Source organism: Macrotis lagotis, chromosome 2, assembly GCF_037893015.1.
Source record: "Macrotis lagotis isolate mMagLag1 chromosome 2, bilby.v1.9.chrom.fasta, whole genome shotgun sequence".
NCBI lineage: Eukaryota > Metazoa > Chordata > Mammalia > Peramelemorphia > Peramelidae > Macrotis > Macrotis lagotis.
The window spans coordinates 315,111,143-315,120,876 of NC_133659.1; the positions used below are offsets into that span (position 1 = coordinate 315,111,143).

Genomic DNA, 9,734 nt, shown 5'->3' on the forward strand with positions numbered 1-9,734 from the left:
AAACAACTGTGAACAAACAAGAGATATACTGAGTTGTGAGATTTCCCTAAGGACAAAAGTTATTTTTGCCCCGACAATATTTTCCCCTTGGGACCAGTGGCAGATATCTTATGAAGGAATCCGGATTTAGGCTAACCTTCTGCCAACTAACATTTCCTGTCTATTTCATTTCAGTCCAGGCTGAGAGAGAACTGATTTCTGGGAAATGAATGACCAAATAGCCTCCTCTGAGACATTTGGGATTCTGGACAGATCTTTGGAATCCAACTCTTCTCAAAAGAGAGCAACTAGGAGTGGGGGAGGGAGTTGAAGGAATGGCTTAGTCTGGTTCACCAGCTTTGTCCTAAGGCTGACTCCGAACAACTCACTGACCTTTCTTCCCAGGTGTCCTTGCTCTGTGAATGACCCAGTGTTGGCCCTGACGTCTGGGACTGCTCCTGGAAAGAACTAAACAGGTGTGTTTGCTGAGAAAATTGACCTCATTGCTCTCCTGTCATACCTCATAAACTGAGAAAACACTTTTGAATGACAGAGCCTGTGGTAGGTCCTTCTGGCTCTGGGGGAGCTTAATTTGCTGAAGTCCTAATGGCCCCTCTGGGATCTAGATTCCATATCTCTAAATCCTCCCCATTGCTCAAGGCCCAATTCTAACTCTACCTCCTTCAGAATTCTTTTTTTGACTTTCTATCCTCTATTGATTTCCTTCTCTGAACGCCATTATTTATTGTATGCTCCCGGCTCCTCATATTTTGACATTTTTTCATATTCCTACCTAGTTTTGTTGCTGAACTTTTATGTGTATTGGTGTCATGTCAGTCATGATCTCCTTTCCTAGCTTTCTCTCCCATCATTCCCCTCATACACCACATGCTTGGGCAATATTTCTGCTCTTCAATCCTGCCACCATACTTTTTTGCCTTGAGGAAAAATAATGCCATTTTCCATAGCAGAGATTCCTTTCCTTCCCAACTCTTCTCCTCCAGGCATAGGCTTATAGCTTTAAAGATGGAAGGTAATTCTGAAACCATTTAACTTAATTTTCTAAAATGACTTAGCTAAGGTCCCTCGAAAGGTGATAGATCTCAAGGTGAAAGGAAGACTGGAGACCAGCTAGTCTAACCCTTTCATTTTATAGAATGAGGCCAGAGGAATCCCCAGTTCACAAAGCTAGAAAGCTTCTAAAGTAGGATTTGAATTTAGGTCTTGTGATTCCAAGGATAAAAGGCACTGTCTGGGTACCACTAGTAGATTATATTTTCCTTGGATTTTCTTCCTCTTGTATCAGCAAGGAACCATAATGCACCACCAACACCAGGTCAGCACTAGCATGTGACATCTGACAACCTTATACATCCTAATCTGTCACTCAGTGGACCAGTTATCAGTATGGCATTCCTCTCAGAACTTTCACCTTTGACTTCTTCCTTCCTTCCTTCCTTCCTTCCTTCCTTCCTTCCTTCCTTCCTTCCTTCCTTCCTTCCTTCCTTCCTTCCTTTCTTTCTTTCTTTCTTTCTTTCTTTCTTTCTTTCTTTCTTTCTTTCTTTCTTTTTCTCTTCTTCTTCTTCCTTCTTCTTCTTTCCTTCTTTCTTCTTCCCCATCCTTTTCCTCCTTTTTTCTTCTAGAATTCATTTCTTTGATGGCATCCTTCAGTTCTTTTTGGTAGTTCCTTATTTATTATATATTATAATCTTCTCAGGCCTGCCATACACCTTTCCTTGCCTTCAGAATCAGACTAATTTTAGAATCTTCAAAGAAGTCAAGATTCCATGAATTTTGTTAAACAACAACAATGATGGGATATTGGTATCACCAAACTTTTTGGAAGAAGTTTGAGGCTGTCAAAAGAGTTTTGTAATTTCTTGAGAGCAAACTATGCCACTTTCCTTATCCTTTATTGATTGATTTTGTTTTCTTTTTTAGGCTTCTGCAAGGCAATGTGGTTAAGTGGCTTGCCCAAGGCCACACAGCTAGGTCATTATTAAGTGTCTGAGGCTGGATTTGAACCCAGGTACTCCTGACTCCAGGGCTGGTACTCTATCCACAGTGCCACCTAGCCACCCCGATTTTGTTTTCTTTGCAATGCCTTTCCAAATTTATACACTGTCCAGATAATTTCTATAGATTGTTCATTAAATGGCATGTCAAATCTGGGCAATATGCACTCTTCACCTACTTGTTATTTCCAATGTGAATGGTTAGACCACACTTTTTAGTAGTTATGAGTTTTATCTAGGAGGTTCTTAAAAGATGAACTCTTCAGAAACAGGAACATCTGAACATTGGTGTTGAATTCAAATAGAAAACGTTCTCTGCCCTGTGATTTACTGATTTAGAAAACCACGAATTAATATTATCTATGTTGTATTGTATTTTTATTTGTTTTGTTAACCCATTTCCCTATTCCCTATTTTAATTTTGTCTTTATTTTTCTTGAATTTACCTCTTATCTGGAAGACCTCATCATCTAATTCCATGGGAATTCTTTCTTTGTTTTATAAACTGTTGTAGATTTTCCCCCTGCTGGTGAGGAGCAACTTTGAGAAGCATTTGCTATTTATTTCATGTCTCTTTTGATAGGAATAATGAGGGGAACATTGAAAAAGATTATTCTTATTGTTCAATATTTCAACTTTCAAAGTATCTTGAATAATTCTGACATAAGCATGGGAATATATAACTCTTTGGAAGAGGATTTTGAAAGTGGTGCTTTGTACTTCTAAAAATTTCTTACGATATCAGCAAAAATAAGGACAGTGAGATTCTGTGTTGTTTTTATATTTCAGTCAATTGTTCAGTGGTAAAGATTTGGACTACTGGGGAATATTACTTTCAACAACCTGCCTGTTCCATACCAGTGCTCCTTCTGAGGATGTCCTTCATGTAAGTATAAATGATTTTCATAAAAAAATTGATGTAGATTAGAAATTAGACATTTTCATCAGGAGTTGTTGAGCTGTCTGTCATCTTTATTTCCCTCAGAATTCATAAGATATGAGATCCCCCCCCCAATTCCTGAGTAGTCTTCTTATTCTTCAAATATTTGAAGGAATTCTTAATACCCTCAAAGTTTTGCTGCCTCCAATACCAATCTCCTCTATGTACATTTGATTTAATCTTTCTATTTTTTGTATTTTTCTTCTCTGTGGTATCATATTTGGATCTATGATTTAAGGATATAGTTCTGGTTCCAGTCCCCAAGTGGGTCAAAAAGGTTGTTTTTTTGTATCTTCAGATCTCTTCTCCTGATTATTATTCTTTCATTTTATCAGTAAATACACACAGGGTGATGACTTGATTGGATCTCTCACAACATTTCTTTTAAAACTGGTTTTATTGTCCATTATTTTTCTCTGTTTCATGAGACAATTCTACTTGTAATCTTTCATCATCCTACTCTATAAGATTTTAAAAATGAATTTATATTGTAAGCCACAATTGCCCTTGGCTCCTATCTCTCTTTGCTTGGCAAGTAAGATGCGCATTTGTGAAGATGTATCTTGAATTCTTTGATTTCCTTGTTTATGATATTTGATTAAAAGATTTTAAATTGTTTATGAAATTTTTGTGGTATGCATCTATGTTCCTTATTTCATGTATATTACATTATTCATCATCAATAGCTTATTTCCGCAGGATGGGGTGACAGTGTTTTAATTGCATGATGCCTCTTTTTCTTCTCTTCATTATTCCTTCTAACTTTGTTGTAATTTTGATCTGTGCTCTAACAAATCAGTAAACCTGACTATACACCAACAACTTATTCTCAAATGACTCCCATGTTGGTAATAGTTTCCTTTCTGTTAAAGTTTAATCAATTTTTTATTTTTGTCTTATTATTCTCTACTTTGAAAAATTATTTGTACAAGGTACAAAGTGTGTTGTAGAAGTGTTGCTCACTGATTAAGATTTTATTATAGCATTTATAATCTTACAGGACATGAAATGCCCTTGACAAATTTTGAAGAGACATGGTAGGTTTGATTGGCCCTAAGAATTGTTGTTGTTGAGTTATTTTCAGTCTTGGTGATACCATTTGGCATTTTCAAGGCATATTCTTTCCCATGACCTTCAATTTATTTTACAGTTGAAGAAAATGAGGTAGACAGGGTCGAGTGACTTGCCTATGGTTACACAGCTAGTAAATGTCTAGGTTAGATTTGAACTTAAGAAGATGAGTCTTCCTTATGGAGTACTACCAATCTGCCCAGGTGTCACTGAGTTAGTCCCATTTAGTGGTAAAACTTTTGGGTACTTACTTTACTGGTAATTCAAGGATGCAGTCAACCCTTGAATTTAGTCTTTTTTCCCCTTTTCATTCATTCATTCAGTTATTTATTTATGCATCTATTTATTTATTTGTTTAGTTCGCATTACTACAATAGTCTTAATGTAAAAGTAAGCATAATCCCCTTCTCTCCACAAAGATGGAGAAACCTCAAGAAAAATAAAGTGAGAGAAAAAATGTGGGCTTCAGTCTGTATTTGGATACCATCAGCTCTGTCTTTGGGACTGATAGTATTCTTTATCATAAGTCCATCAGAGAAATTGCTTCAATAATTTTTCCCTCAGTTGCTATTGCTTAGCTGTATTTCCCTTCATCCACACCCCCATTTATTCTAATCTCTCTCTCTCTCTCCTTTCACCTGGTCCCTCCTCCAAAATGTGTTATTTCTGACTACCTCTCCCATGGCCTTCCCTCTCTTCCATCAAATACATCTCCCCTCTCTCCTTTCCTCCCCATCCCTTTCCTCTCCTTTTTTCCTCTAGGATAAGATAGATTTCTGTACCTTATTGCTCTCTAAACCACTTCCAATAAGAATTGAATCTCACACATTCCCCCCTCACCTTCCCCCCTTCCACTGCATTACAGAAGTTTTTTCTTACCTCTTTTATGTGAAATAATTTAGCCCATTCTACCTCTACTTTCCCTTTCTTCCCATACATTTCTTTCTCCTCCATTAACTCCCTTTTTATAATATATTATACCTTCATATTCAGTTCCCTTCTGTGCCTTGTCTATATATGTTCCTTCTAACTGCCCTAATAAATAAAAATGTTCATATGAATTATCAGTATCATCATCATCATCATCCTATGAAGGAATATAAACAATTCAACATCATTAAATCCCTCATAATTTGCCCTTCCCATTCATCATCTCTATGCTTCAGATCCACACATGGAGATCAAACTTTCTGCTCAGCTCTCGTCATTTCAGCAGGAAAGTTTGAAAGTCTTCTGTTTCATTGAAAGTCTATCTTTTCCCAGAGGAAGATGCTCATTGATTCTCAATTGTAATCCAAGTTCTTTTGCCTTCCAGAATATCATATTCCAAGCCTTATGAGCCCTTAATATAGATGCTACTAAATCCTGTGTTATCCTGACTGTAGCTTCATGATACTTGAATGTTTCTTTGTGGTTGTAATATTTTCTCCTTTACTTGGGAGTTCTGGAATTTGGTTATAATATTCCTGGGAGTTTTTACTCTTGGGATCTCGTTCAGGAGGTGATCAGCAAATTCCCTCAATTTCTATTTTTACCCTCTGCTTTTAGAATATGAGGGCCATTTTCCCTAGAGAATTTCTGGAAAAAAATGAAGTCTAGGCTCTTTCCCTGATCATGAGTTTATGGTAGCCTAATAATTTTTAAATTATCTCTACTGAATCTGTTTTTCCAGGTCAGTTGTTTTTCCAATAAGATATTTTACATTTTCTTCTAAGTTTTCAATCTTTTGATTTTGTTTTATTGTTTCTTGATTTCTCACAAAGTCATCAGCTTCCCATAGCTCCATTCTACATTTGAGGAATTATTTTCTTCAGAGAGCTTTTTTAATCTCTTTTTCCATCTGACCAATTCTGCTTTATAAGGAACTCTTCTTGTTGGCTTTTTGGGTTGCTTTTTCCATTTGATCTAAACAAGTTTTTAAGATGTTGTTTTCTTCAGTATTTTTTTCTCTTTCACCAAGCTGCTGACTTTATTTTCATGATTTCCCCATGTCACTCTTATTTCTCTTCTCAATTTTTTCTCTATCTCCCTTACTTGAGTTTGAAAACCTTTTCTGAGCTCTTCCATAGCCTGAGACCAATTCATATTTTTCTTGGAGGCTTTGGATACAGAAGCTTTGATCTTGTCATTTTCTTAGTATGCATTTTGATTTTCTTTGGGATCAAAGAATTTGCCTATGCTCAGACTCTTTTTCTTCTGTTGTTTGCTTATTTTCCCAGCCTATGACTTGATTTTAAGTCTTTGCTAGGATAGAGCTCTGCTTCCAGGATGGAAGGCATATTGTCCCAAGATTTCAAGGGTTTTCACAGCTATTTTCAGGGGTACCCCCCCAGGATCTTATGAGAGACTCTGACTACTCTCCTGGCCCTGGAACTGCAAGGAGGGTTTCTGCTCCACTATGACAATAAAGCCCCTCTTTCTGAGTCTGGGATCCAAGTATGGGCAAAGCCACAGAATCCTGTCTCAGGGATATATAGCAGAGAGACCTCTGCCATCTCTCCTGACCCCCTTACTGTCCATAGGTTGAGTGCTCTGGAATCAGCTACCGGGTGGTTCCAGGGGTGGGATTGTACTGAGGACTGCACTGGGCTAGGCTCCATATTCATTTTGGTGGAACAGAGTTTTCCCACTGACCTTCCAAGTTGTCCTTGGCAATCCCTGGGCTGAGAGATCTGGAAACCACTATTACTGCCATGGTCCTAGGTGCCCCCAGGAACCCAGGTGCCCCAGAGACTGTTCCTGGATCCTGGAACCAGTTTGCTCTGGTGGGGCTGGAAGGGCCAGGGTTGTGCTGTGTCCCTTTCCAACCCAGTGTAACAGACCTTTCCTAAGTTATTTTGCTTAGTCTTTCTATGTGTTTTGCCACTTTAGAATTTGATTAGAGTCTTTGTTTAAAGGCATTTGAAAGTATTTGGAGTGGCCTGTGGGAGAGTTTCTGGAATTTCCTGCCTTCACTCTACCATCTTGGTTCCACCCCTCTATACTTATTCTTTTCTGGAGGGGCAATTAGGTGGCACAGTGGATAGGGCACTGGCCTTGGAGTCGGAAGTACCTGCATTCAAATCTGGCCTCAGACACTTAATAATTACCCAGTTATGTGACCTTGGGCAAGTCACTTAACCACACTGCCTTGTAAAAAAAAAAGGGTGTAAAAGAAACCTGGAGATCATAGCAAGTGGAGAAACATAGAAGAATGAAAGACTATATATAGATTGGGGACTTCAGTCTATGGGCAGAGGAAAGCCTATGAACATACTCCAGTCATACTATCAGTAGAGTAGGATCACCAGAGAGGCAAAGGACCACCAGAATCATTCAGAATTCTTGGACTAAATGACACTATGTGGAGTAAATAGGAGTCAAAATAAGGAACATCCAGTTAGGGAAGGAGCCACCATGTGGAAGAGTGAACAATGACTTTGGACAGTGGTAATGCAAGTTGTACAGGTTGTATACATCTAAAGGAGAGGGGTTGACTTTCTTTTTTTTTAGGTTTTTGCAAGGCAATGGGGTTAAGTGGCTTGCCCAAGGACACACAGGTAGGTGATTATTAAGTGTCTGAGGCCGGATTTGAACTCAGGTACTCCTGACTCCAAGGTCAGTGCCCTATCCACTGAGCCACTAGCTGCCCCTAGGAGTTGACTTTCAATCTGTTTTGAGTTCTTTCCCCTTTTGTGACTCTCAATCAGAGAGATATTTTGAGTTTGGAGGATATTATGAGTTCCTGAGAAGGTTAGGTTCATCAGAAAGAAGAGTTACTTGACCTGGGGCCCAATCCTGGCTCTATATCTAAAGAACTATCTATATTCCAACTAGATTCCCTCCCAAGAGGGAAGAATAATTCATTAAGATGTGAGCTCTTCACCTTCTCTTCCAGTTATACTAATTTTCTGTATAGAAGGATAAAGGGCTATTCATTCATTCATTTGTTGTTCATCCCTTTGTCCATCCATCCATTCATTCATTGTTTGTAGTAGTGGAGAATGAGGCATAAACCCAGTCTGATGTTCCCCTGAGGAACCTTGGGTAAGAGTGCAATGACTGATTTCTGAGAGACATCTTCAAGAATGAACCTAATGTATATAAACCTAGAACTTCCATCCTGGACCACTGGTTTATATGAACTCAGAAAATACTTACTAATTGAGTGACTGTCAGATCACTTAGCTATTTTTTATGAATCCAAAGAAATCATAAGTAAATTATTGAAGAGTTAAAGACCATGTTGGATTCTAATGTTCATTTTTCCCACTTTCTTTTTTTAACCCCCCTCCCACTTTCTTACCCATTAAGATTTTAAGTTTTCAGCATAGGTTATAGTGTAGTGAAAAGGTAAATATTTGGCCAATTTAATTGAATTAATTAGGAAATTCCTTTTCCTTTCCCTTGATTTAAGAGTTTTAACTTTAGCTAAAATTTCAAGCAAAGGGCCTGAAGTCAATAATCAACCCAAGCAGTCCATTTATATAGTTCCAATAGCCATTATAGAGCTGATTTAGCACAAATCTCTTTCTATCCTCTGTCCCCTTAAGGAGTAACTTGTCTATCACTATCTCAAGGGCTCTTTATAGATGTGGAAAGCTTCCACCTATTTTCTGACCCTGGAATAGGGCTGACTGTTTCTTATATTCTAGGATGACAGCAAGGTGCTCTCTCTTATTGGACTTGGTTAGTTTACAGGAACTTTTATTGGTGTGCTTCTTCAGCTGCTGTCTGGAGATCTCTCGTCTTGGCTCTTAATAAGGTTAAGGGCTGCATTGATCTTAAGGTGTTCCTGTGACCCTTAACCCAGTAACCTGTTAGATATAGTACCATAGCTTTGGAAAAAGGAATGCCATACTTTTTGACTGAAAGAAGGAAGTACCACATAGCCTGAGAGAAAAGGGAACTAAGTGAGAAGAAAGAAAAAGCTAGCTGGGTGAGAATAAGGCAATTGCTTCTCAACCTTCCCTTTAATGTCATCCACTAATATAGTTTAAGAGCCGTCGCCTGCAACAAAGCAATTTCCCCTTAACATTATATTGCTAGGGAGGTAGAAATGTTCTCCTTCTGCCCACACAAAGAATTGGTCACCTTTTGGCCATTTTCTTCTTAATCAGGGCTCTGTCCTAATAAAGGAAAGTGCTGCTTCCCAGCTCACTAGGAGACTGCTGGCTACTTTTATAATGGAAAGGATAATGGAAGAGTAGGGCCATGTTCTGTAAGGAATTCTTAATCCATTAGCTATTAATAAGGTATTCTAACTGACCACAGGTCCTAAAGGAGAGTCGACACTTCTTTTATAAAGTAGCAAAAAAACCTCTAAAAACTACTTGGAAACAGTGTGAATGCCCACCAACTGGGGAAAGGTTGGACAAATCTTGCATGACTGAATGTAATGGAAAATTGTTGGATCCTGAGAAATTATGCCAATGAGGAGTTAAGAGAAACATGGAGAGATTTGTATAAACTAGAGCAAGATAAAAGTAAAAAGTATGATGATAAGCATTTTATACCTATTATCTCATTTGATCCTCACATCAACTTAGAGAGGAAGATGCTGTTATGTTTCTCACTTTGTAGATGATAAAACTGAGGCAAACAGAGGTGAAGTGACTTATCCAGGGTCACAGCTAGTAAAAATAGAAATAAAAAGACAGTTACCCCAGTATGTTGTGGTAGAAAACGATCTGTCTCTGATTCCCAGTTGTTTCACTTATTATCCTTATGAGCACTGGCAAATCATTTTT

General features: G+C 38.2%; 1 long non-coding RNA gene across 1 annotated transcript in view; it reads left to right on the forward strand.

The window, feature by feature from the left end:
* Window positions 1–345: 345 nt before the first annotated feature.
* The window catches only part of LOC141511775 (uncharacterized), a 394,176-nt gene continuing 384,787 nt past the window's right edge, over window positions 346–9,734 (forward strand). The window contains exons 1-3 of the long non-coding RNA XR_012475399.1: window positions 346–455; window positions 1,921–2,008; window positions 2,784–2,880. This is a non-coding gene — a long non-coding RNA (uncharacterized LOC141511775). The remainder of the gene's footprint in view (window positions 456–1,920; window positions 2,009–2,783; window positions 2,881–9,734) is intronic.